Below are 233 nucleotides of genomic sequence, written 5' to 3' on the forward strand. Positions count from 1 at the left end.
TTTTTTTCTAAGTTAGCAGCATTGTGACAGACATCTGTGACAAATTTCATGTCAAAACATTCATTACTTTTTGCTTTACGCTTGGTTTTGTACGACGCTAAAAGTGCATTCGGCGATTTTTACAATGTCTAATTATATTGAGCAAAGAAGTTGCATTAAATTTAGTTTGCGGAATGAAATTTCGTGCAGAAACGTTCAGGATGTTGCAGAAAGCCTTCGGGGACCATGCTTTG

The sequence above is a fragment of the Odontomachus brunneus genome, unplaced genomic scaffold, assembly GCF_010583005.1.
Source record: "Odontomachus brunneus isolate Ranch 3 - 2012 unplaced genomic scaffold, Obru_v1 Obru_scaffold_089, whole genome shotgun sequence".
NCBI lineage: Eukaryota > Metazoa > Arthropoda > Insecta > Hymenoptera > Formicidae > Odontomachus > Odontomachus brunneus.